Source organism: Puma concolor, chromosome C1 (assembly GCF_028749965.1).
Source record: "Puma concolor isolate L17-30 chromosome C1, mPumCon1.1.hap2, whole genome shotgun sequence".
NCBI classification, from domain to species: domain Eukaryota; kingdom Metazoa; phylum Chordata; class Mammalia; order Carnivora; family Felidae; genus Puma; species Puma concolor.
In genome coordinates, this window is record NC_141674.1 from 40,947,596 (window position 1) to 40,974,256 (window position 26,661).

Genomic DNA, 26,661 nt, shown 5'->3' on the forward strand with positions numbered 1-26,661 from the left:
TTGTTGTGTTAATCCTCCAATCAGTGTTCTAGGTGAGTAGGATGGTTTCGTGTTGGTCTGGTGTATTTCATGGTCTGGAGACACACAAGAAACTTCCATGCTATTCCGCCATCTTGGCTCTTCCTCTCTACCATAGTGGATTCTTAAGCATGTTCTCCACTTATGCTATGTGCTAGCTGGATTTATTGTGGTATGATTGTTACTTGTTTGGCATGGATAATACAAATGGTGGTTTCTTCAATACGGCCCACCAGATAGGCGTCACTTGCCTCCTGAAATGCACCAATAGCTGCATTCTGGAAACACGTATCTGTTTTGAAGTCCTGAGCAATTTCTTGTACTAACCGCTGGAAAGGAAGTTTGGTTATCAGAAGTGTTCAGTAGACTTCTGATAATGGCTAATTTCACAGAGTGCCACAGTAACAGGCCTGTAACAGGTTTCTTCACTTCTCCAGTAGAGGGCCCACTCTTGAGAGCAGCTTTTGTATCCAGTTGCTTCCTTGGTACTTTACCACTAGTGGATTTGCAGTTGGCTTTGTAGGAGTCATGGTGTAGAGACCTCCTTACTTACCCCTCTTAGGCTGGAGCTCAGCAAACACTAGGTGGCACTGGTGTGAGCAAGTCACTGTGGTCACTGTAGTGGCTGGGAACCCTACTACTTACTACTTTTAATTGATGTTTGTATGATGTCTTTTTCCCCTGTTCTTTTACTGTCAACCTGACTATATCATTATGTTTGAAGTGAGTTTCTTATAGAATAGTTGGGTTGTGTTTTTAATTCACTCTGACCATTTATATCTATTAAAAAAATTTTAATGTTTATTCATTTTTGAGAGACACAGAGACAGAGCACGAGCGTGGGAGGGGCACAGAGAGAAAGGGAGACCCAGGATCCCAGACAGGTTCCAGGCTCTGAGCTGTTAACACAGAGTCCGGTATAGGGCTCAAACTCACAAACTGTGAGATCATGACCTGAGCCGAAGATGGACGTTTAACTGACTGAGCCACCCAGGTGCCTGTGACCATTTCTGTCTATTGATTTGTATTTAGACCATTTACATTTAAGGTAATTATTGATATTTTAGAGTGTAAGTTGTCATTTTATTTTTTATTTTCTGTTTGTCCTGTTCTTTGTCTTTGTATTTTCCTTTCCTGCCTTCCTATGGATTGCTTGAATATTTTTAGAATTCCATTTTTATTTATTTATCATGCATCTCTTTGTGTAGTTTTTTTAGGGATTGTTCGAAGTATTACATCATACATACATAACTTATCACAGTCTACTGATGTCAATTTATTAGTTTGAAGGGAGTATAGAAACCATATTGTCCTTTGTTTTCCTTTACACTCCCTCCTTTATAATGTCTTAAATATTTCTTGTACATACATGTATAACCATGTCACTGTTAAACATTTTGCTTCAGTTGTCAAGCATGTTTTAGAAACCTCAAAAAAAGAAGAAAAGCTAATTAATTTTATTTTTCTTTACCATATTTCTTCATCCTTTTTAATGCTCCAACCTTGCTTTTTTTAGTCCCTTCCTTTCTGTTTAGAGAACTCTTTTAACAATTCTTACAGTTGGTGACAACTTCTTAGTTTTCCTGTATCTGAGGATGTCTTGATTTTCCCTTCATTCCTAAAGGGTATTTTTACCAGATATGTAATTCTGGGTTCAGAGTTTGTTTCTTTTAGTATTTTAAAAGTGGTGTGTCACTACTTTCTGACTCCCATGACTTTCAATGAGAAATCCATTGTCATTTGAATTGTTTTTCTCTGATAGGCAAGGTACTGTTTCTCTCCCCGTTTTCAAGATTTTTAATTTGTCTTTAGTTTCCAAAAGTTTAACTCTATGTTTTGGTTTAGATGTCTTTGGGTTTATCCTTTCTGTGGTTCACTCAGATTATTGAATATGTAGGTATGTGTCTTTTCCCATGTTTAGAAAGTTTTCAGCCATTATTTCTTCAAGTACTTTTTTAACCACTCCCTCTTTCTCTTCTTCTTGGATTCTGCTGACATAAACATTAGATCTTTTGTTATGATTCCACAGATTCCTAAGGCTCTGTTCTTTTTTTTTTTTTTTTTTTCCTTTTTGGTCTATTTTCTCTTTGTTGTTCAGATAAAGTAATTTCTATTGTTCTATCTTGCAGTTCATTAGTTCTTTCCTCTGATCCCTCTGTTCTGCTGTTGAGCCCATCCACTGAGTTTTTATTTTGGTTATTATATTTTTCATATCTAAAATTCTCATTTAGTCCATCTTTACATTTTCTATTTTTTTGCCAAGAATTTTTAATTTTCTATGATTCAAACATGGTTTTACATTTGCTAGTTTTACATTTGCTCGAAGTATTTTTTTTATGATGGCTACTTTAAACTTTGTGGGATAGATCTAATATCTCTATCATCTCAGGTTGTAATTTAGTTTGAGATTTTCCTGGTTCCAGGTGGGGTGTATGATTTTTTATTGAAATTTTGATATTTGGGGGTTTTGTGTTACAAGACTATGGATATGATTTAAATCTCCTGCTTTAGCTAGCTTTCCCTGACATTTATATGGCAGGGGAAAGGAAATGCCCACCACCTCATCACTGACAAGTTGGGGTAGAAGTCAGGGTACAAGTCCAGATTTCCAGTTTGGACTCTGTTTACATGCAAGGTGGGGGCTATTCATTACTGCTGTGCAGGAATGGAATTTCTGACTCCCCACTAGTGTTTCAAATGATACCATTCTGCCTGGGAAAGACAGGAGTGCCTCATTTATGCCCATTATTGCTGGGCAGTGGTGAATATCCTAGCTCTCCACTAGACCTCCTCTGACCAACCTCCCCCTCCCCCCATTTTCCTTCTTTTTAAAAATAATGTATTTAATTGTAAGGTTATGTAATTTAATTTTTTAAATGGATATCTCTAACAATTGGCTCAAAAAATTCTTGAAAATTTAACAATCAACTCTTATGAGCCAGCAGAAGCTAGCTCCAGCACAACTCAGTAAAAACGCACATAACCTTTGATACAACAACTCTACTGCTAGGAATCTACCCTAAGGAATTCTAAATTTATCTTAAACTCACCTGTGCAACTGTTTGCTGGGCATGTCTTATACCCATGTATGTCTAATAAGACATCTCAAATTTATTATGTCCAGAACTAAACCTTTAATTTTTATTCTATTAAAACTTTTTTCTCCTGTGTTTCCCATCTCAGTATGTGGCTACCATCACCCAAATGCTCAAGTTAATCAGTCTTGACTCTTCTCTTTCTTTTATACCATCTAAACTATTTGCAAATCCTGCTGACTGCATCATCAAAATATGTTATGAATCTGATGACTTCTTACCTTCTTTGTCATTGAGCCTCATTGGTTCTAAGTAACCAGTTTCTGAAATAATCACTGTGGCTTTGTCTGGCCAAACCTAAGTTTACCTATCTCTGAGAGTATTGAGCCAGTCCCACCTAAGCACTTGCATAAATGGATTCTGGCAAAAAAGGCAATTTTGGTTCTAATGTTGCAACATGGTCATTTAATTGCTTATGTTCTCTGTTATAAACATCACATAATTCTATACATATATAGTAGATTAAGTGGGAAAAAAGAAAAGAAAAATAAATACCGAATTTAGTGCTTATAATCCATTATATTTTCAGTAGCATGTTTTTGAATGTTAATTAACTCACATGACCTAAACAAATCCTTTCGTTTTTAAAGTGCTTCTTCTTTTGGGGCGCCTGGGTGGCTCAGTCGGTTAAGCGTCCAACTTTGGCTTGGGTCATTATCTCGCAGTTTTTGAGTTCAAGCCCCTCATCGGGCTCTCTGCTGACAGCTCAGACCCTGGAGCCTGCTTCAGATTCTGTGTCTCTCCCTCTCTGTGCCCCTCCCCTGCTCACGTTCTGTGTCTCTCTGTCTGTCAATAATAAATAAACATTTAAAAATTTAATAAAAAAATAAAGTGCTTCTTCTTTTGGGGTGTTTATTTATTTAGAGAGAAAGCATGAGCAGAGGAGGGGCAGAGAGAGAGGAGAGAGAGAGAATCCCAAGCAGGCTCCACACTGTCCGCTCAGAGCCTCACACGGGGCTCGAACTCATGAATTGCGAGATTATGACCTGAGCCGAAGTCAGATGCTTAACTGACTGAGCCACCCAGACACCCCCCAAAATCCTGTTTTTAAACAGATATTTAAAATTACCTAGAGGGGCGCCTGGGTGGCGCAGTCGGTTAAGCGTCCGACTTCAGCCAGGTCACAATCTCGCGGTCCGTGAGTTTGAGCCCCGCGTCAGGCTCTGGGCTGATGGCTCAGAACCTGGAGCCTGTTTCTGATTCTGTGTCTCCCTCTCTCTGCCCCTCCCCCGTTCATGCTCTGTCTCTCTCTGTCCCAAAAATAAATAAACGTTGAAAAAAAAAATTAAAAATAAAATAAAATAAAATAAAATAAATAAATAAATAAAATTACCTAGAGCCATTTTGTTCTTTTAAAAAGGTCAATGTTTAATCTTTTTCCACATAGAATGGAATAATGTGATTATATATGAAAATTCATGGCAAATTCCTCTATATGGAAAACATAGTTTTCTAAGGTGCTCTTTAATTCACTGCTCACACACTTAAAAGTAAACATGAAAGAAAACCTGTTTTGCACCTTTGGGCCAGGACCCTTTTAAACCTCTGTTCAGCTTATTGCTGATTTCTCTGGTTTCTTTACTGGACCCACAAGAAAATAATTTTCTTCATTTGAAGTATATAATTGCCAAATAGAACATAGTTTTAAATTTGGAATGTTATGACTCTTATAAAAGTTACCCTGGCTTTTTAGCTGCAGTTACTACTTTGTATTCAAATTTTCAAAACAATCATTAACTCATATGATTATCGCTATTCAAGAAATTTGCATCTGTTAGGTGCAATTTTTGTGTGTGGGGGTAGAATTTAATAAAGGGAATATGTTTACAAAGGCATAAGCAGAATTTAAGGAAACCAACAAGGGATGAGGCAGTATTTGAGGGTTAATAACAGTGAGAAAATTAGTAAAAGAGGACATTGTTTACCAGTATTTTCAACTGTTGGCTTTGCCTTCCCCAGCTCATGCTTACTTGATACTTTTAGTACTTGGGCAGACAGATAAGTACTTTTGCAGTGCATCCCTGCCGCTGGTAGCTACTAATCTATATGACTATTTGATGGTTCGTAGGAAACCATGTGTGAAAGACTGAGCTGGATGCAATCTGTATGTTCAATACACATTTGAGTGCCATTGCATGTGAGGATTGTGATTAAGTACTGAGGCAGTCAAGAAGACAAATTTGATTTTTGTCTAAATGGAATCACAGTTTTGGCCTATTTATATAGATGATGTTTGTATTACTTGCATATGACCTAGATGCTTAATATAATTTTTTTTCAGTCAACCCCCAAAGCCTTGCTCCCACTAACTTCCTTGTTTTTCAGGTCTAAAGGTGCTAATGACTTCTGGCTGTCTTTGGTTCTTGAGATCCTCTTCTTTCCTTGTTTCTTCCTTTAAACTTGTCCGTATTTCTGTAGATAGTTCCTTTATGAAATTCTTTTAATTTAAGTTCTTTTGAGCATGCTATCCATTTAATGCAAGTACTTAAATTAATATAACCTATTTCAACATGCGTTCTGACTGAAAGCTGATGTTAGAAATATTCAGGGGTGCCTGGGTGGCTCAGTCGGTTAAGCGGCCAACCCTTGATTTCAGCTCAGGTCCTGATCTCACACTTTATGGGTTCAAGCCCCACATAGGGCTCTGCGCTGACAGTGCAGAGCTTCCTTGGGATCCTCTGTCTCCCTGTCTCTCTCTGCCCCTCCTCTGCTCTCTCTCATAATAAATAAAAAAATAAAAAATAAAAAATAAATAAATAAATAAAATCTTTAAAAAAGAAATATTCAAGTTCTGGTTAACTATTGACTTGTTTGAGTAAATGCTTTAAAGAGCTAACTGTTTGGGAGCACTTGGGTGGCTCATTCGAGATCGAGCCCCATGTTGGGTTCCATCCTGAGCATGGATACTGCTTAAGAGTCTCTCTCTCCCTCTGCCCCTCCCCTGTGCTCTCTCTCTCTCTCTCTCTCTCTTAAATTAAAAAAAAAAGTATTTTAGTATCTAGCTACTTATCTTCAAAAGTACCATTGCCATCACCTCTTTTATGCTTCATCTCAATATTGTGTTTGTTTCCCTAACTCTTATCGAAAATTTTACTTTTTACTTGCTTAGTTATAATCTTTTCCATTAGAGTGTAAGTTGCCTAGAGAGCATGTTTGTTTTTTCATAATATTCCTTGTGACTGACATACAGTAGATGCTCAATAAATATTTGTTCATTCATTTGACAAATATTGAGTAACTACTATGTGCCAAGCCCTGTTTCAGATTTTGAAAATAGAAGAAGTAAACCAAGTCCCCTCGCTTGTGAAATGAAGAAGCAATTGTGCTCCAAATATAAGGGAGATATAGATATAGATATAGATATAGATATAGATATAGATATAGATATAGATATAGATATAGATATAGATATATGGGATGTTAATAGCCTTTACATGAAAACAGCATTCTATAGACAAAGGGAAACAGTGATTCAAAAGTTGAACTGAACTGATTTTTTGTTGCAGGTTTTCTCAACTGCCTTAATAGGCAAGTGTGAATTTACAAAAGGGGATTGATAGATGCAGTGTTTCCCACGCTCTTTTATCACAGAGTTCCATTTTCAAGAACAAGCCAAAATTAATATTTCAAAATAGGCCATAATTGGGGGGCATGGTTGTTGCTTTGGATTTTTTAAATTGTTTATTTATTTTTGAGAAAGAAAGAGAGACAGAGTGTGAGCAAGGGAGGGGTAGAGAGTGAGGGAGAGACAGAATCCGAAGCAGACTCCAGGCTCTGAGCTGTCAGCACAGATCCTGACACGGGGCTAGAACTCATGAACCGTGAGATCATGACCTGAACTGAAGTCAGACACTTAACCTACTGAGCCACCCAGGCACCCTGCTGTTTTGGGTTTTTTAAGTGGGTCAGGAAAAATATGACTAGAGGTGCAATTTCCCTATCTAATCCATTACTATTTATTATTCTTCAGTCAATTGACTTAAAATATACAACATAAAATGATCTTTATGATTTCAGAACAAGTTATGCCTCTTTTAGAAGATATAAAACAAATTTGAAGTTTTACAGTTGACTCACAGGGTGATGTACAATTAACAACATATCTTCAGTGTAATAGTTTGGTCCTCAAAGATGTGCACACAACATTGAAACAACTGGTATAATGTCAAATTCGTCTATGTTTGATTCTGGACCATATCAACATAGCTTAAATGCATTTTACCAATTCATCAGAATGGTCTACTACACAAACCACATACCTTTTAATTTTTTGCCTTAAATATTCTTTTTCTCCCAGAAGAAGTTTGGTTTCCACCTCTTAATCACTGTGTCTTTGAAAAAATGTATTATCTCTGAGCCTCAGTTTCCTCAACTATTAAATGACATACTAATTCTTAGCTCACAGGATTAACTAAGATCACGTATATATAATTCTTCTCATGAGTGGGAGGTTACAGACAAGCCAGGGGAACAGGATAGACAGAATAAAAAATGTGAGCCAGCTGAAAGAACTCTCAATTACAAAAATGGAATAAGTTGAGCAACACAATAAAAGTGGCATCAGGGGACCTGGGTGACTCAGTCGGTTGAGCGTCCAACTTCGGCTCAGGTCATGATCTCGTGGCTCGTGAGTTTGAACCCCACATCAGGCTTGCTGCTTTCATCCTGTCAGTGCAGAGCCCCCTTTAGGGCCTCTGTCCACCTCTGTCTGTCCCTCCCCCTCTTGTACTCTCCCCCAAATAAATAAATATTTAAAGAAAGAAAGAAAGAAAGAATAAAAGTAGCATTAAATTGTAACCAAAAATATAAAATAAATATCCATGAGTCTGTAATGGTACAAATAAATGACTAAATTAATTAATTAATGGGTGAGAATAGGCAAATTTCTTATGCATAAAATTTCCAAATACAGTATATAGATACTCAAACCTAAAAGAAGGGGAGCATAAGTTTCTACTCCTTAAATGTAGGCTGCCTTCCTTCCTAAAAGTACAATACGGAAAGTTGTGGGTGAGGAAAATCTTCATAGTAGAAAAGCTTAGCAAATACTACTTCAGTCAGGAGATCAACATCAACAGTCCTATGTCATGTTAGTGGTATGTAACCTTGATATCATATGATGAAAATGGCACTTTACCTTTATAATCTTCCTCCAAAAAACCAGTAATTCATACCATTACACACCTATTCAAATGGCTAAACTCTAGATCATTGACAACATCAAATTTGCTTAATAATGTAGGTCAACAGGGACTCTCATTCATTGCTGGTGTGAATGCAAAATGGTACAGCCACCTTGGAAGTTTGGCAGTTTCTTACAAAACTAAACATGCTCTTACCATTTAATCCAGTGACTGCATCCCTTGGTGTTTACACAAAGGAGCTAAAAAGTAATGTTTACTGAAAAACCTTCACACAGATATTTGTAGCACCTCTATTCATAATTGCTGGAGCTTAGAAGCAACCAAGATACCCTTCAGTAGGTGAATGGATAAACTGTGGTACATCCAGACAAGGGAATATTATTTAGCGCTAAAACAAAGTGAGCTATAAAGCCATGAAAAGACATAGAGGAACCTTAAATGTATGTAACTAAGTAAAAGAAGCCAGTCTGAAAAAGCTACATATTGTATGATTCCAACTGTATGACATGGAAAAGGCAAAATTTTGGAAAGAGTAAAACCATCAGTGGTTACCAGAGGTTGAGCATTTGGAGGGATGAATAGGCCCAGAAAATTTTTAGGCCAGGGAAATACTCTGTATGACACTATAATGAGGGATACATACCATTATATATTTGCCCAAATCCATGGAATGTACAAGACCAAGAGTTAACCCTAAGGTAAAGTATGGATTTGGGAGTGATTATGGTGTGTCAGTTTAGGTTCAACAATTGTAACAAATGTACCAATTGGGTGGGAGATATTGATAATGGGATAATGAGACCATGCATGTGGGGGATAGGGAGTATATGGGAAATCTCTGTACTTTCCTCTCAATTTTGCTATGAACCTAAAATTAACATAATAAGCAATAACAAATAACAAAATATTAATATGTACATACCTCACTTGGCATATTTTTAATCATCTTAAAAATCATGTATCATTGGGGCACCTGGGTGGGTTGGTCAGTTAAGCATCCAACTCTTGATCTCAGCTCAGGTCTTGATATCAGGGTCATGAGTTCAAGCCCTGTATTGGGCTCCATGCTGGGGGTGGAGACTACTTTAAAAAAATCATTTGTCATTTATTTATTTTTTATCACTGAAACATTGTATGCTACATGGACATCAATTTGGAATCAGCATCCAACACACTCAAACTCAGCTACATATTTGTTGTAGAGTAAGTTCATTATGGTTCAGAATTGCTTGCGTTCACTACAGATGCTGTTCTTGTCTTCAGCCCTGTGCTATTATATATTTCTGCATTTAAAGAGTAAATTTGATACAAAAATGATGACACAGAGATTGTAAAGATGAAGAAACAAAACTTCAGTTCCTTTAATTCTGTCATTTTACATAATTATATGGAGTTCTTATTTGTGTTTAAAATTTTGAATTTAAAATGTAGACATTTGAAAGTGGTTAAAATCAATACTAAAGAAACAAAGACATGTAATTTTTAAAATTTATTGTGAAATGGGATTTTGTGAATCTTTGCCAAACTTATCCTTTTTGCTTAAGACTTTTCCTATTTGTAGATATGTTGCTTCATTTGAAAGAAACTTTTCAAAATTAAAGTCAATAAAAAGAGTTTTTCAATCAACAGTGAGTAAAGAGATTGACAAATCTGGCTATATTCTCTATTAAATATGAATATATGAAGAAGGCAGGTTTTGATGAAGTCATTGACAAATATGCAAAAGGTAAGGCTCAAAAGCAAAATGGTACTCATTACCACAACAATTTATAAGTTTCTTTCCCTTTTAAAAAATCAATTATTTAAAAATTATTATTTTTTAAATGTTTACTTATTTTTGAGACAGAGAGAGACAGAGCATGAGTGGGGGAAGAGCAGAGAGAGAGGGAGACACAGAATTTGAAGCAGGCTCCAGGCTCTGAGCTGTCAGCACAGAGCCCGACACGGGGCTCAAACTCAAAAACCATGAAATCATGACCTGAGCCAAAGTCAGGTGCTTAACCAACTGACCCACCCAGGTGCCCCAAATTAATTAAAAATTATTAAGGGGTACCTGGGTGGTTCAGTTGGTTAAGAGTCCAACTCTTGGTTTTGGCTCAGGTCATGATCTCACAGTTTGTGAGATTGAGCCCCTCGTCAAGCTATACACAGACAACATGGAGCTTGCTTGGGATTCTCTCTCTCTCTCTCTCCCTCTTTGCCCCTCCCCTGCTCTCCCTCTCTCTCAATATAAATAAGTAAACATTAAACATTTATTAATCCTTTGTTTTTTAATTTTTCTGTACTGTAATTATTATTTAATTTTTTTTGCTATTTTTAATTTTTATCAAGATATAATTGACAAAATATTTGTAAGTTTTAGGTGTATAACACTTTGGTTTTATTTTTAATTATTTTTTAAGTTTTTATTTAAATTCCAGTTAGTTAATATATAGTATAATATTAGTTTCAGGTGTACAATATAGTGATTCAACACTTCCATACAACACCTGGTACTCATCCCAACAAGTGCACCCCTTAATCCCCATCACCTATTTGACCCAGCCCTCCATCCACCTCCCCTCTGGTAACCATCGGTTGTTCTCTATAGTTAAGAATCTGTTTCTTGGTGTGTGTCTCTCTTTTTTCCCTTTGCTCATTTGTTTTGTTCCTTAAATTCCACATATGGGTGAAATCATAAGTCATTTATCTTTCTCTGATTTATTCAACTTAGGATAATACTCTCTAGCTCCATCCACAGTTGTTGCAAATGGCAAGATTTCATTCTTTTTGATGGCTGAGTAATATTCCATTGTGTATATATACCACATCTTCTTTATCCATTCATCAGTTGGTGGACACTTGGTCTATTTCTGTAATTTTACTATTGTAGATAATGCTGTTATAAACATTGGGGGGCATATATCCCTTGGAATTAGTAATTTCGTATTCTTTGGGTAAATACCTAGTAGTGCAATTGCTGAATCATAGAATAGTTCTGTTTTTAACTTTTTGAGGAACCTCCATACTGTTTTTCACAGTGGCTGCACCAGTTTGCATTCCTACCAACAGTGCAAGAGGGTTCCCCTTTCTCCACATCCTCACGAACACCTGTTGTTACTTGTGTTGTTGATTTTGGCCATTCTGACAGGTGTGAGATGATGTCTCATTGTGGTTTTGATTTGCATTTCCCTAATGATCAGTGATGTTGAACATCTTTTCATGTGTCTGTATGTCATCTTTGGAAAAATGTCTATTCATGTGTTCTGCCCTTTTTTTTTAATTTTATTTTTTTAATTTACATCCAAATTAGTTAGCATATAGTGCAACAATGATTTCAGGAGTAGATTCCCCAGTGGCCCTTACCCATTTAGCCCACCCCCCCTCCCACAAACCCTCCAGTAACCCTCTGTTTGCTCTCCATATTTAAGAGTCGCTTATGTTTTGTCTCCCTTCCTGTTTTTATATTATTTTTGCTTCTCTTCCCTTATGTTCATCTGTTCTGTGTCTTAAAGTCATCATATGAGTGAAGTCATAGGATATTTGTCTTTCTCTGACTGACTAATTTTGCGTAGCATAATACCCTCTAGTTCCATCCACGTAGTTATAAATGGCAAGATTTCATTCTTTTTGATTGTTGAGTAATACTCCATTGCGTATATATACCACGTATTCTTTATCCGTTCATCTGTGGATGGACATTTGGGCTCTTTCCATACTTTGGCTATTGTTGATAGTGCTGCTAGTTTTAAACATTGGGGTGCATGTGCCCCTTCGAAACAGCATACCTGTATCCCTTGGATAAATACCTAGTAGTGCAATTCCTGGGTCGTAGGGTGGTTCTATTTTTAGTTTTTTAAGAACCTCCATACTGTTTTACAGAATGGCTTCACCAGCTTGCATTCCCACCATCAATGCAAAAGAGATCCTCTTTCTCCACATCCTTGCCAACATCTGTTGTTCCCTGAGTTGTTAATGTTAACCATTCTGGCAGGTGTGAGGTTTTGATTTGTATTTCCCTGATGATGAGTGATGTTGAGCATTTTTTCATGTGTCGGTTGGCCATCTGGATGTCTTCCTTGGAGAAGTGTCTATTCATGACTTTTGCCCATTTCTTCACTGGATTATTTGTTTTTTGGGTGTTGAGTTTAATAAGTTCTCTATAGATTTTGGATAGTAACCCTTTATCTGATATGTCATTTGCAAATATCTTCTCCCATTCTGTCAGTTGCCTTTTAGTTTTGATGATTGTTTCCTTTGCTTTGCAGACTTTTTATTTTGAGGAGGTCCCAGTAATTCATTTTTGCTTTTGTTTCCCTTGCCTCCAGAGACGTGTTGAGTAACAAGTTGCTGCAGCCAAGATCAAAGAGGTTTTTTTCTGCTTTCTCCTTGAGGATTTTCATGGCTTCTTGTCTTACATTGAGGTCTTTCATCCATTTTGAGCTTATTTTTGTGTATGGTGTAAGAAAGTGATCCAGGTTCATTCTTCTGCATGTCACTTTCCAGTTTTCCCAGCACCACTTGCTGAAGAGACTGTCTTTATTCCATTGGATATTCTTTCCTGCTTTGTCAAAGATTAGTTGGCCATATGTTTGTGGGTCCATTTCTGGATTCTCTATTCTGTTCCATTGATCTGAGTGTCTGTTCTTGTGCCGGTACCATACTGTCTTGATGATTATAGCTTTGTAGTACAGCTTAAAATCCGGGATTGTGATGCCTCCTGCTTTGGTTTTCTTTTCAAGATTGCTTTGGCTATTCGGGGTATTTCTGCTTCCATACAAAGTTTAGGATTATTTGTTCTAGCTCTGTGAAGAGTGCTGGTGTTACTTTGATAGGGATTGCATTGAATATGTAGATTGCTTTGGGTAGTATCGACATTTTAACAATATTTGTTCTTCCTACCCAGGTGCATGGAATCTTTTTCCATTTTTTTGTGTCTTCTTCAATTTCTTTCATAAGCTTCCTATAGTTTTCAGTGTACAGATTTTTCAAGTTAGATGTATTCCCAGGTTAGATGGGTTAGATGTATTCCCAGGTGCTTTATGGGTTTTGGTGCAACTATAAATGGGATTGATTCTTTGATTTCTCTTTCTGTTGCTTCATTGTTGGTGTATAGGAATGCAACCGATTTCTGTGCATTGATTTTATATCCTGCAACTTTGCAGAATTCATGGATCAGTTTTGGCACTTTTTTGGTGGAGTCTTTTGGTTTTTCCATATAGAGTATCATGTCATCTGTGAAAAGTGAAAGTTTGCCCACCTTGTGGCCGATTTGGATGCCTTTTATTACTTTCTGTTTGATTGCAGAGGCTAAGCCCTCCAATACTATGTTGAATAACAGTGGCGAGAGTGGACATCCCTGTCTTGTTCCTGACCTTAGAGGGAAAGCTCTCAGTTTTTCCCCATTGAGGATGATATTAGCGTTGGGTCATTCATCTATGGCTTTTATGATCTCGAGGTATGCTCCTTCTATCCCTACTTTCTTGAGGGTTTTTTTTTTATGTTTATTTATTTTTGAGAGAGAAAGAACAAGCAGGGGAGGGGCAGAGAGAGAGGGAGACACAGAATCCAAAACAGGCTCCAGGCTCTGAGCTGTCAGCACAGAGCCTAATGCGGGCTCGAACTCACAAACTGTGAGATCATGACCTGAGCCGAAGTTGGACACTTAACCAACTGAGCCACCCAGGCAAGTTTCTCTTGCCTCAGGAGACATATAGAAAGAATTTGCTAGGGCCAATATCACTGCCTGTGTTCTCTAAGATATTTATGTTTTTACATCTCACATTTGCGTCTTCCATCCATTTTTTTTTTTTAATGTTTATTTATTTTTGAGAGACAGAGAGACAGAGTGTGAGCGGGGGAGGGGCAGAGAGAGAGGGAGACACAGAATCGGAAACAGGCTCCAGGCTCTGAGCCATCAGCCCAGAGCCTGACGTGGGGCTCGAACTCACGGACCGCGAGATCGTGACCTGGCTGAAGTCGGACGCTTAACCGACTGCGCCACCCAGGCGCCCCCATCCATTTTGTATTGTGGTCCACTTTTATTCCTTTGCATGTTGCTGCCCAGTTTCCCCACACCATTTGTTGAAGAGACTATCTTTTTCCTGTTGGATATTCTTTCTGCTTTATCAAAAATTAGTTGACCAAGTAGTTGTGGGTTTTGATCTGTGCATGTTTTTGTGTCGATGCCGTATTGTTTTAATTACTAGGGTTTTGCAATATAACTTGAAGTCCGGAATTGTGATGACTTCAGCTTTTCTTTTCTTTTCCTTTCTTTTATTTCTTTTTTCTTTTTAAAATTGAAGTCAGTTACTGTACAGTGTGGTCTTGGCTTTAGTAATAGAACTCAACGATTCATGAGCACCCAGTGCTCATCCCCAAAAGTACCCTCCTTAATGCCCATCACCCAGTTACCCTCTCCTCCAGCAACCCTCAGTTTGTTCTCTGTATTTAAGTGTCTCTTATGGTTTGCCTCCCTCTGTGTTTTTATCTTATTTTTCCTTCCCTTCCACTGTGTTCATTTGTTGTATTTCTTAAATTCCACAAATGAGTGAAATCATATATTTGTGTTTCTCTGATTTATTTCATTTAGCATAATACATTCTAGCTCCATCCACATTGTTGCAAATGGCAAGATTTCATTCTTTTTAAGATAAATTTTTTAATGTTTATTTTTGAGAGAGAGAGACACACACACAGAGTGTAAGTGGGGGAGGGCAGAAAGAGAGGGAGACACAAAATCTGAAGCAGGCTCCAGACTCTGAGCTGTTAGCACAGAGCCTGACGTGGGGCCCAAACCCATGAACCGTGAGATCATGACCTGAGCTGAAGGCAGACACTTAACCGATTGAGCCACCCAGGTGCCCCTGGATTTCATTCTTTTTAATATCTGAGTAGTATTCCATTGTATATATAGGATAGTTTGTTCTAGCTCTGTGAAAAAATGCTTATGCTATTTTGATAGGGATTGCATTAAATGTGTGGATTGTTATGGGTAGTACAGACATTTTAATAATAGTTTTTCTTCCAATCCATGAGCATGGAATATCTTTCCGTTTCTTTGTGTTGTCTTCAGTTTCTTTAATCAGTGTTTTATAGTTTTCAGAGTACAGGTCTTTCACCTCTTTGATTAGGTTTATTTCTAGGTATCTTATTGTTTTTGGTACAATTGTAAATTGTATTGATTCCTTAATTTCCCTTTATGCTGCTTAATTATTGGTGTATAAAAATGCAACAGATTTCTTCTAATTTTTTTAATGTTTATTTGTGAAAGAGAGAGAACAAGTGGGTAAGGGGCAGAAAGTGATGGGGACAGAGGATCTGAAGCACACTCTGTGCCTCAGACAGCAGAGAGCCCTAATGCGGGACTCAAACTCATAAACCATGAGATCATGACCTGAGCCAAAGTCAGACACTTAACCAATTGAGCCACCCAGGTGCCCCTGCAACAGATTTCTGTACATTGATTTTGTATCCTGTGACTTTATGGAACTCGTGTATCAGTTGTAGCACTTTTTTTGGAGGAGTCTTCGGGTTTTCAACACAGGGTATCATGTCATCTGCAAATAGTGAAAATTTTACTTCTTCCTTGTTAATTTGGACACCTTTTATTTCTTTTTGTTGTCTGATTGCTGTGGCTTGGAGTTCCAATACTATGTTAAATAACAGTAGTGAGATTGGACATCCTTGTCTTGTTCCTGGCCATAGAGGAAAAGCTCACAGTTTTTTCCCATTGAGGATGCTATTGCCTGTGGGTTTTTCATATATGGCCTTTATTATGTTGGGTTCCCTCTAAACCTACTTTGTTGATTTTTTTTTTTATATCGTGAATGGATGTTGTACTTTGTTAATGCCTTTTCTATATGGAAATGATCATATGGTTCTTGATTTTTTTTTAATTTACAATTTTTTGTTGTTATCAACAAAAGATTTTCAACCCATGCATATATTGTCAATTAATTTATGACAAAGGAGCCAAGAACACACAATGGGTAAAGGAGAATCTCTTCAGTAAATGGTGTTGAGAAACTGGACAGCCATGTGCAAAATAATGAAACTGGACCACTACACCATACACAAAAATCAACTCAAAATGGAGTAGAGATTTGAATGTAAGAATCAAAACCATAAAACTCCTAGAAGAAAGCATAGGTAGTAAATTCCTTGACATTGTTCTTGGCAATGATTTTTTGGATCTGACACAAAAAGCAAAGGCAACAAAAGCAAAAAACAAAATCAAAACAAGTGAAATGACATCAAACCAGAAAGCTTCTCCACAGTGAAGGAAACCATCAACAAAATTAAAAGGCAACCTACCAAAGGTGAGAGAATATTTGCTATTAATATATCTGATAAGGTGTTAATATCCAAAATACATAAGGAATTCATACAACTCACTAACAATAACAAAAAAGATGTGATTTAAAAATGGGCAGAGGATCTGAGCAGACATTTTTACAGCAAAGACATACAGATGGCCAAACATACTTGAAAATGTGCTCAAGATCACTAATCATCAAGGAAATGCAAATCAAAACCACAATGAGATATCACCTCACAGCTATTAGAATGATTATTTGTTTATCTCATTTTTTAAAAATTTTAGAGCATGTGAGCAGGGGAGGGGGACAGAGGGGAAGAGAGAGAGAGAGAGAGAGAGAGAGAGAGAGAGAGAGAGAGAGAAAATCTTAAGCAGGCTCCATGCTCAGCACAGAGCATGAGTGTGCACTTGATCCCACGACCCTGGGATCATGACCTGAGCCCAAATCAAGAGTTGGACACTCAACCAACTGAGCCACCCAAGCACTCCTCTTAGAAAGACTACTATCAAAAAGACAAAATATGGCAAGTGCTTGCAGATGTGGAGAAAAGGAAACTCTGTGTACTATTGGTGGGAATGCAAAGTCAGGGCAGCCACTATGTAAAACTATATAGAGGTTGTTCAAAAAAATTTAAAAGAGAATTACCATATGATCCAGTAATTCCACTTCTGGGTATTTATCCAAAGGAAATGAAAACACTAACTTGAAAAGACGTATGCACCCCCATGTTCACTGCAGCATTATTTACAATAGTGAAGATATGGAAACAACCCTAGTGTCCATCGATGATTAGTGGATAAAGAAAATGTGGTATATATACAAAATGGAGTATTATTCAGCCATAAAAAGGGAAATTTTCCATTTACAACAATATGGATGAAAATTTAGGACATTTTGGTAATTGAAATAAATCAGACAAAGACAAGTACCATACAATCTCACTCATATGTGTAATCTAAATAAACAAATAAACAAACAAAAACCAAGCTCATAGATACAGAGAACAGACTGGTGGTTGCCAGACGTAGGGGTGGGGAAAATGGGTGTAGATGGTCAAAAGATATAAACTTTTCAGTTACAAAATAAATAAGTCCTGGGGATGTGATATGCAGCATGGTGACTATAGTTCACAATACTTCATTGTATATTTGAAAGTTGCTAAGAGAGTAGATCTTAAAAGTTCTCATCACAAGAAAAAAAATTATAACTGTGTGGTGATAGATGCTAATTATACTCTTGCAGTAATCATTTTGTAATATATACAAATATAAAATCATTGTGCACGTGAAACTAATGTTATATGTGAACTATATTTCAATAATAAAAGGTTTTTACTGTCTATTTTTATTTTCTGGCTATTATGATTATTCATTTCATTTTCTGATTTTTACTAAAAATACTTTTGTCATGTAGAGGAGGAATGTGTTAATAAAATGACCCAATTCTTTTGCCAAATACACTAAGAACTGCTATAGTAATAATAAGTTAATATTTTAAGAATGAGATTAAGAATATTCTTCTTTCCTGAATACTCCATGTCTCTATATATGGTACTTTAGTTTTCATATTTTACTGAATCATTCACCAGTTTGTATATCTAACAAAATTACAAATTGTCTTGTCTCTCCAAATAGACTATATTCCATGATAGCAGTTCATGGAATAGGAAATCAATCAATAAATATCAATGTAAAAAATATTCTCACTGCATCCTAACTAGACCAAAAACTGAATTTGACTTTGAGATGGAAAAAAGTTAGATACTGAAATTTAATTATTCAAAAGTTGTTTGTTTGTTTATTTATTTATTTATTTTTATTTATCTTAACATTTATTTATTTTTGAGAGATACAGACAGAGCACGAACAAGGGAGAGGCAGAGAGGGAGGGAGACACAGAATCCAAAGCAGGCTCCAGGCTCTGAGCTGTCAGCACACAGCCCGACGTATGACTCAAACCCAAAAATTGTGAGATCATGGCCTGAGCCAAAGTGGATGCCTAACTGACTGAGCCACCCAGGTGCCCTGTAATTATTCAAAATTTAGATGTTCATGTTCTGAGGCAACACTATTCTTTTTTTTTTTTTTTTTGACAACACCATTCTTTTTTTTTTTTTAATTTTTTTTTAAACGTTTTTTATTTATTTTTGGGACAGAGAGAGACAGAGCATGAACGGGGGAAGGGCAGAGAGAGAGGGAGACACAGAATCAGAAACAGGCTCCAGGTTCTGAGCCATCAGCCCAGAGCCCGACGCGGGGCTCGAACCCACGGACCGCGAGATCGTGACCTGGCTGAAGTCGGACGCTTAACCGACTGCGCCACCCAGGCGCCCCAAACAACGCCATTCTTAATTAGAAAAAAAATAATTATAACAATGGCACTCTCCCCTTCTGTAGCAGATATCTCGAGCACCACCCACATCACATACCCACAGCCCATGTCTGATTTTAGCCCTATCTGTTAGGTCATTCCAATTCACTTCACATTGCCCTTGTCTTACTCAAATTAGTCTGTATTCTGCCCTAGGGCCTTCTGACATCTTTAGAGCTTGCTCTGTCCATGTGGCCAGCACAGCCCAGATGATTTAGGGATTTAACTTCTTCTGCAACTTGCAGTTGATAAGATGTAGGGTTTGTCGATAAATGCTCCAGCCTCTTTAAAATGGATTACAAAAAACTCAATAGCATGTCCTTATATTTGATTTCCTCTTTTGCTATTTCACTTTACTCACTCCCTCCCTGCTGGTTCCTGGGATGACCTCCTAAATAAACTACCTGCCTCCTAAATAAACTGTCTGCATCCAAGACCATGTCTATGACTCTGCTTTCAGAGAAATACAAATTGAAAATATACTCAACCACTATATTCCAATAACATTAGGGATTTTGTAATTCTGTGAAAATGGTAAGCTCTTTCTTGCCTCAGGGTTTTTGTATATGCTATTCCTTCTACTTTTTGTGCATTTCCCCACCTCATCAGTTAGGTATCAACTTAAGTAGCACGTTACAAGGAAAACCTTCCCTGACTCCATAAAGCAGGTTGGATATTCCCTTGCTTAATGCTCTTATTAACCAGTACTTTTCCTCAGTGGGTGTTTTAACTGTAGTTGAGTATTTATTTGTATAATTTTATGTTTAAAGTTGTTTTCCTGAGTTAGACTATAAGCTCCACGAGAGCAAGGATGATGTCTGTACAGTAAGTCTGGAATCCTGTGGGTAGTCAACAAATATGTACTTAGTGCCTATTATTTATCGAGCACTTTTCCAGACTCCAGGGGTATAGTAAAGGACAAACCACACAAAAATTGTACCCTCATGGATCTTACATTCTATGAGGGAGAAACCAAAATATACAAATGAGGGGCGCCTGGGTGGCGCAGTCGGTTAAGCTTCCGACTTCAACCAGGTCACGATCTCGCGGTCCGTGAGTTCGAGCCCCGCGTCAGGCTCTGGGCTGATGGCTCAGAGCCTGGAGCCTGTTTCTGATTCTGTGTCTCCCTCTCTCTCTGCCCCTCCCCCGTTCATGCTCTGTCTCTCTCTGTCCCAAAAATAAATAAACGTTGAAAAAAAAAATTTCAAAATATACAAATGAAATCTGTGCTATGCCAGAAGATGCTAAATGCTATGAGGAAAATAGCAAAGGAAAAAGAAAGAATTGAGGGAGTTGAAATTTTAAATAGAATGATCATGGAAGGCATAAAAGAGGTAAAATTTGAGAAAACATCTAAAAGGTATGAGCCATACTGCTATCTGGGTTAAGAGTGTCTAGGCAGAGGGGAAAATAAGTGGAAAGACCCTCAGGCAGGAGCATGCCTGCCATGAGCACATTCAAAGAACAACAATGAACCCAATATTGTAGAATTAGTAGAGTGAGTGAAAAGGAAAATAGAGATGACATCAAAGGTACGTGGTGATAGTGAGGCAGATGATGTATGATCTCGGAAACTACTGTCAGGACCCTTACCCTGCATGAAATGAGAAGAAGCTATTAAGGCTTTAAGCAGGGAAATACTATGCTCTGAATTCCATTTTAATGCTATGATAGTGGTTGTTACGTTGAGAAGTAGGGCAAAGACAAAGATAGAAACAGAGGGACCAGTTTGGATGCTGTTGCAATAATCTGGGCAGGAGATTAAGATAACTTCAACCAGACTGGTAGCAGTGAGGATAGTGATAAACAGTTTGATTCTGAATATGTTTTTTTTTTTATTTTATTTATTTTTTAAAATTTGCATCCAAATTAGTTAGCATATAGTGCAACAATGATTTCAGGAGTAGATTCCTTAGTGCCCCTTACCCATGTAGCCCACCCCCCTACCACAACCCCTCCAGTAACCCTCATTTTGTCTTCCATATTTATGAGTCTCTTATGCTTTGTCCCCCTCCCTGTTTTATATTATTTTTGTTTCCCTTCCCTTTTGTCTGTTAAAGTCCTCCTGTGAGTGAAGTCATATGATATTTGTCTTTCTCTGACTGACTAATTTCACTTAGCATAATACCCTCCAGTTCCATCTATGTAGTTGCAAATGGCAAGATCTCATTCTTTTTCGATGGCCGAGTAATACTCCATTGTGTGTGTGTGTGTGTGTGTGTGTGTGTGTGTGTGTGTGTGTATACACCACATCTTCTTTATCCATTCATCCATTGATGGACATTTGGGCTCTTTCCATACTTTAGCTATTGTTGATAGTGCTGCTATAAACATGGGGGTGCATGTGTCCCTTTGAAACAGCACACCGTTATCCCTTGGATAAATGCCTAGTAATGCAATTGCTGGGTCGTAGGGTGGTTCTATTTTTGGTTTTTTAAGAACCTCCGTACTGTTTTCCAGAGTGGCTGCACCAGCTTGCATTCCCACCATCAAGGCAAAAGAGATCCACTTTCTGCACATCCTCGCCAACATCTGTTGTTCCCTGAGTTGTTAATGTTAGTCATTCTGGCAGGTTTGAAGTGGTATCTCATTGTGGTTTTGATTTGTATTTCTCTGATGATGAGTGAAATTGAGCACTTTTTCATGTGTCGGTTGGCCATCTGGATGTCTTCCTTGGAGAAGTGTCTATTCATGACTTTTGCCCATTTCTTCACTGGATTATTTGTTTTTTGGGTGTTGAGTTTAATAAGTTCTCTATAGATTTTGGATAGTAACCCTTTATCTGCTATGTCATTTGCAAATATCTTCTCCCTTATAGTTTTAGTTTGCTAAAAGTTGCCTTTTAATTTTGCTGATTGTTTCCTTCGCTGTGCAGAAGCTTTTTAGTTTGATGAGGTCCCAGTAGTTCATTTTTGCTTTTGTTTCCCTTGCCTTCAGAGACATGTTAAGTAAGAAGTTGCTGCAGCCAAGATCAAAGAGGTTTTTTCCTGCTTTCTCCTTGAGGATTTTGATGGCTTCTTGTCTTACATTGAGGTCTTTCATCCATTTTGAGCTTATTTTTGTGTATGGTGTAAGAAAGTGATCCAGGTTCATTCTTCTGCATGTCGCTGTCCAGTTTTCCCAGCACCACTTGCTGAAGAGACTGTCTTTATTCCATTGGATATTCTTTCCTGCTTTGTCAAAGATTAGTTGGCCATACGTTTGTGGGTCCATTTCTGGATTCTCTATTCTGTTCCATTGATCTGAGTGTCTGTTCTTGTGCCAGTACCATACTGTCTTGATGATTACAGCTTTGTAGTATAGCTTGAAGTCTGGGATTGTGATACCTCCTGCTTTGGTTTTGTTTTTCAAGATTGCTTTGGCTATTTGGGGTCTTTTCTGGTTCCATACAAAGTTTAGGATTATTTGTTCTAGCTCTGTGAAAAATGCTGGTGTTGCTTTGATAGGGATTGCATTGAATATGTAGATTGCTTTGGGTAGTATTGACATTTTAACACTATTTGTTCTTCCTATCCAGGTGCATGGAATCTTTTTCTATTTTTTTGTGTCTTCTTCAATTTCTTTCATAAGCTTCCTATAGTTTTCAGTGTATAGATTTTTCACCTCTTTGGTTAGATGTATTCCTAGGTATTTTATGGTTTTTTGTGCAACTGTAAGTGGGATCGATTCCTTGATTTCTCTTTCTATTGGTTCATTGTTGGTGTATAGGAATGCAACCGATTTCTGTGCATCGATTTTATATCCTGCAACTTTGCAGAATTCATGGATCAGTTCTAGCAGTTTTTTGGTGGAATCTTTGGGTTTTCCATATAGAGGATCATATCTGCGAAGAGTGAAATGTTGACCTCCTCCTGGCCAATTTGGATGCCTTTTACTTCTTTGTGTTGTCTGATTGCAGAGGCTAAGTCCTCCAATATTATGTTGAATAACAGTGGTGAGAGTGGACATCCTTGTCTTCCTCCTGACCTTAGGGGGAAAGCTCTCAGTTTTTCCCCATTGAGGATGATATTAGTGTTGGCTCATTCATATATGGCTTTTATGATCTCAAGGTATGCTCCTTCTATCCCTACTTCTTGAGGGTTTTTATCAAGAAAGGATGCTGTATTTTGTCAAATGCTTTCTCTGCATCTATTGAGACGGCCATGTGGTTCTTGTCCTTTCTTTTATTGACGTGCTGAATCATGTTAATTGTTTTGCAGATATTGAACCAGCCCTGCATCCCAGGTATAAATCCCACTTGGACGTGGTGAATAATTTTTTTAATGTATTGTTGGAGCCGGTTGCCTAATACCTTGTTGAGGATTTTTTCATACACGTTCATTCAGGGAAATTGGTCTATAGTTCCCCTTTTTAGTGGGGTCTCTGTCTGATTTTGGAATCAGGGTAATGCTGGCTGCATAGAATTTGGAAGTGTTCGTTCCATTTCTATTTTTGGAACACCTTCAAGAGAATAGGTGTTAACTCTTCTTTAAATGTTTGGTAAATTCCCCTGAAAAGCCATCTGGCCCTGGGCTCTTGTTTTTTGGCAGATTTTTGATTACTAATTCATTTTCCTTACTGGTTGTTGGTCTGTTCAAATTTTCTGTTTCTTCCTGTGTCAGTTTTTGTAGCATGTATGTTTCTAGGAATTTGTCCATTTCTTTCAGATTACCCATTTTATTGGCATATAATTGTTCATAGTATTCTCTTATTATTGTTTTTATTTCTGTTGTGTTGTTTGTGATCTCTCCTCTTTCATTCTTGATTTTATTTATTTGGGTCCTTTACTTTTTCTTTTTGATCAAACTCACTAGTGGTTTATCAATTTTGTCAATTCTTTCAAAGAACCAGCTTCTGGTTTTATTGATCTGTTCTACTGTGTTTTTGGTTTCGATAGCATTAATTTCTGCTCTCATCTTTATTATTTCCTGTCTTCTGCTGGTTTTGGGTTTTATTTGCTGTTCTTTTTCCAGCTCCTTAAGGCGTCAGTTTAGGTTGTGTATCTGAGATCTTTCTTCCTTCTTTAGGAAGGCCTGGATTGCTATACACTTTCCTCTTATGACCGCATTTGCTGCGTCCCAGAGGTTTTGGGTTGTGGTGTTATCATTTTCATTGGCTTCCATATACTTTTTAATGTCCTCTTTAACTGCTTGGTTAGCCCATTCATTCTTTAGTAGGATGTTCTTCAGTCTCCAAGTATTTGTTACCTTTCCAATTTTTTTCTTGTGGTTGATTTCGAGTTTCATAGTGTTGTGGTCTGAAAATATGCAGGATATGATCTTGATCTTTTTGTACTTGCTGAGGGCCGATTTGTGTCCCAGTATATGGTCTCTTCTGGAGAATGTTCCATGTGCACTGGAGAAGAATGTATATTCTGCTGCTTTAGGCTGAAATGTTCTGAATATATCTGTTAAGTCCATCTGGTCCAGTGTGTCGTTCAAAGCCATTGTTTCCTTGTTGATGTTCTGATTAGATGATCTGTCCATTGCTGTGAGTGGAGTGTTGAAGTCTCCTACTATTATGGTATTACTATCGATGAGTTTCTTTATGTTTGTGATTAATTGATTTATATATTTGGGTGTTGCCACATTTGGCGCATAAATGTTTACAATTGTTAGGTCTTCTTGGTCTATAGACCCTTTGATTATGATATAATCCCCTTCTGCATCTCTTGATACAGTCTTTATTTTAAAGTCTGGATTGTCTGATATAAGTATGGCTACTCTGGCTTCTTTTGTTGACCATTAGCATGATACATGGTTCTCCATCCACTTACTTTCAATATGAAGGTGTCTTTAGGTCTAAAGTGGGTGTCTTGTAAACAGCAAATAGATGGATCTTGTTTTCTTATCCATTCTGTTACCCTATGTCTTTTGATTGGAGCATTGAGTCCATTGACATTTAGAGTGAGTACTGAAAGATATGAATTGATTGCCATTATGATGCTTGTCGAGGTGGAGTTTCTGGTGGTGTTCTCTGGTCCGTTCTAATCCTTGTTGCTGTTGGTACTCATTTATTTTGTATACATTTTTTATTCTTTTCTCCCCTCAGAGAGTCCCTCTTAAAATTTCATGCAGGGATGTTTAGTGGTTACAAACTCCTTTAATTTTGGTTTGTCTGGGAACCTTTTAATCTCTCCTTCCATTTTGAATGACAGCCTTGCTGGATAAAGAATTCTTGGCTGCGTATTTTTCTGATTCACTACCTTGAATATGTCTTACCCCTCCTTTCTGGCCTGCCAAATTTCTGTGGATAGGTCTGCTACAAACCTGATCTCTCTTCCCTTGTATGTTAGGGCCTTTTTTCCCTTGCTGCTTTCATGATTCTCTCCTTGCCTGAGTAGTTTGTGAATTTGACTATGATATGCCTTGTTGATGGTCGGTTTGTGTTGAATCTACTGGAGGTCCTCTGTGCTTCCTGGATTTTGATGTCTCTGTCTTTCCCCAGGTTAGGAAAGTTTTCCGCTATGATTTGCTCACATAACCCTTCTATCCCTATTTCTCTCTCTTCCTCTTCTGGGACCCCTATGATTCTGATGTTGTTCCTTTTTAATGAGTTACTGATTTCTCTAATTTCTAAATCGTGGTCTTTTGCCTTAATCTCCCTCTTTTTTTCTACTTCATTATTCTCTATAAGTTTGTCCTCTATATTGCTGCTTCTCTGTTCTGCCTCATCCATCCTTGTCGCCGCTGCATCCATCCGTGATTGCAGCTCAGTTATAGCATTTTTTATTTCATTCTGACTGGTTTTTACTTCTTTTATCTCTGTAGAAAGGGATTCTAATCTATTTTCAACTCAAGCTAGTATTCTTATTATCATGCTTCTAAATTCTGGTTCAGACATCTTGCTTGTATCTGTGTTGGTTAAATCCCTGGCTGTCATTTTTTCGTGCTCTTTCTTTTGGGGTGAGTTCCTTCTTTTGTCATTTTGAAGGGAGAAAAGGAATTAATGAAGTAGAAAAATTAAAATTAAAATAAACTAAAATTAAGAAAATATTGAAATAAAAAAAATTAACCACACAGACCCACAAATCAAATAGATGATGCTAGATCCTAGGTGTATTTTGGTCTGGGTGTTGAAAGCGGTTTGACAGATTGGAGGAAAAAAGGGGGCAGGGAAGGAAATTGCTTGAAGATTTGAAAAAGTGAATACACTGTAGTAGTCTAAAATAAAATGATGGAAGTAAAATAGAATTTGAAACAATTTACATAAATGTGAAAAACGTAGTAAAAAAGAATTAAAGAAAAATATTTTTAACATAAATTGAAAGTAAAATGAAGTTTTTCTCTTTCTGCGTTCAAGAAAAAGAAAAGAAGTGAAAAAGAGGAAAAAAAAGAAAGAAAATTGAATAGATGAATCTTCTTACAGATTGAAATAGGACTGAAATTACGTTTTCCCCTAGAAGTCCGACTATGATGCGCTTTATAGTCCATAAACTAAGCAGGCGGTTAGACTTGTGTTCTTGAAGAGCAAGGTTGGCCCAATTGGGCAGGGCTCAGTGTAATGGCCCATTCTCCACTAGATGGCTCTGCTAGCTTACTGGGGTGGAGTGTTGTGGTGCTCGTAGTCGTGTATATGCATGCGTGGGAGCAGTGAAAATGGTGTCACTCAGGTACCCAGTCTCTAATATGGGAACTCTGTTGTACCCGATCAGCAATCATGAATCCATCCTCTGCCTTCAGTTTTCATCCACTCCCTGCTTTTTCACTGTCCTTGACCAAGCCCCAGGCAGTACCTCTCTCCCTAGTTTTGTCT

At 37.5% G+C, this 26,661-nt stretch overlaps 1 pseudogene; it reads right to left on the reverse strand.

The window, feature by feature from the left end:
- Positions 1-143: 143 nt before the first annotated feature.
- LOC112863643 (histone H3.3A-like) lies at positions 144-3,356 on the reverse strand (annotated as a pseudogene).
- Positions 3,357-26,661: the final 23,305 nt, after the last annotated feature.